Genomic DNA, 1,963 nt, shown 5'->3' on the forward strand with positions numbered 1-1,963 from the left:
ATTAGAGAGGACAATATTCGGCAATCCCTTTGCTTTGGTGGGACAAAAGTGTTTGCGTCCCCACCCCCCACCCCACCGCCCACTCCCTAATTTCCATTTCGAACACGTTTGACCTTATGCACAGATCGGGGGTCATGGAGGAGGTCACAATGGGTTTGATTCTTTTTAAGAAACAGGACATTATATGGATACTCGTCATGATGCGCGAAGACATGGATGGAAACGGGGTTGGGGGTGGGGGATTTATACAGTCGAAATGATCCAAGGCGACCACTCACTGTGGATGAGAAAAGTAGGTTGTCAGACGTCTTGAACAGTGTCATAATATAGATGAAATGCAATGGGGAAGTGAGAAATGGTTGTTTGTACAGGTATTTGTCTTGAAAAATGGTATAGGCCATGGTTTAACGCCCCTGTCAACACTTAGGTTAGTAAAGAGGCTAGACCTCAGAGCTCAACATCCATCTCCGAAAGGACCGAGCCAAGTGGAAAATTCGTGTTAAGTACCTTTCCCAAAGACACAACCTCTGACCGAGATGAGGCTCGAATCCCCGATCCTGCAATCTCACGAATATGAATCCGGTATCTTATAAACCACAGGGCCACCAACGCCATTCGGTTTGCTTTGGGGCAGATGGTCGTTGTAAAAGGTTCGACTGTACCTTGCTGTTACAGCTTTGGTTGACACGTTTTGTTCTGTTATGACAGCTTACAAATACCCTTCCCTCCCTCCTCCCCCAACCTCCACCCCCACTTTTTTTCCATTGCGTATCACATATCCATCACAATAATATGTATGTTCTTCATTAACAAAGACAAAAACTAAAAGTGTAACATAACATAATGTAGCCCAATAACTACTAAAGAATATTAATCCAAAATAGGCTTGTGCTACTTACGACAATTAAAGAATACTGTGCTCGAACCACAAACAGACCACTTCCCAGCTGTACTCGTCTTTATGATTTCAGTGACAATGAGAAAGTTCAAATGACCAGTGGTGTCAAAATTATTCGTCTCGTGGCTGGTTGGTTATCATAAAGTTAAGTGAGCGCAGTCTAAACTCTCTGTTGAAAGCCATTTCATTTATGAAAATATGCGTGAATCACGATCAACACGGCAGAGACAAAAGTGTTTTGTGAGACTTATTTTTAAAAATATTTGTTTTCATAGTTAACCGTGACACGATAAAAACGATGATTTAGTGTAAGGAAAAGATTGCTTTTTTAAAGGGTTTTTTAATTGATAAATAAAGACAATAGAGTGAAAGGAAAAAATAAGCTTGACCAGGGGCGTCCCCAATCGCACGCTTTCTCCTTTTATTATTGGAAAGTTTGGCTTACTTAAAATAATTCTCGAAAAAGGTTTTGTCACAACCAAATTCAGTATTTGCTTGCCTTTTAATACTGACTTTTTCAGTTATAAGGCAGGGCAAACTTTTGCAAATATCATGGTTGCGAAATTTCACAAAGTGTTTTGTTTCAGCTGTAATAAGAGTTTTACAGCACTGGCGGCACCATAAGGAAGGTCATATAAGTGCCAAATAGTTGCGGTGTATAAGAGAGTAACAAATACAAAAAAGAAATAAGAAATATTAGGACGATAGATGTTGGATCGGAAAGAAGGAACAAACCACATTAGAGCACCTACCAACCACATAGGCCTACTCGCAAAATGTGTTTCAACGAAATCAGATTTGTCGGAACAACAAAAACAAAATGAAAGACCGATTTGCTTTCTTATAAAAAATGGCCCAGTTATGTTATTGGATAATAATTATCGTATACATATTTTTTTATATAATCATGAGCAAGCTACATTTTATATTTTTATTATCATTAACCTCGGCATTATTGGGCGCACCCTTAGTTCAGTTGGTATCAGGGGGCTCTCGTGGCCTAGAGGTTAAGGTGTTGGCCTCTCACTCAAAAGGTCCCGGGTTCGAATCCGGGTAGCGACTGAA

This window comes from Aplysia californica, unplaced genomic scaffold, assembly GCF_000002075.1.
Source record: "Aplysia californica isolate F4 #8 unplaced genomic scaffold, AplCal3.0 scaffold00026, whole genome shotgun sequence".
NCBI classification, from domain to species: Eukaryota; Metazoa; Mollusca; class Gastropoda; order Aplysiida; family Aplysiidae; genus Aplysia; species Aplysia californica.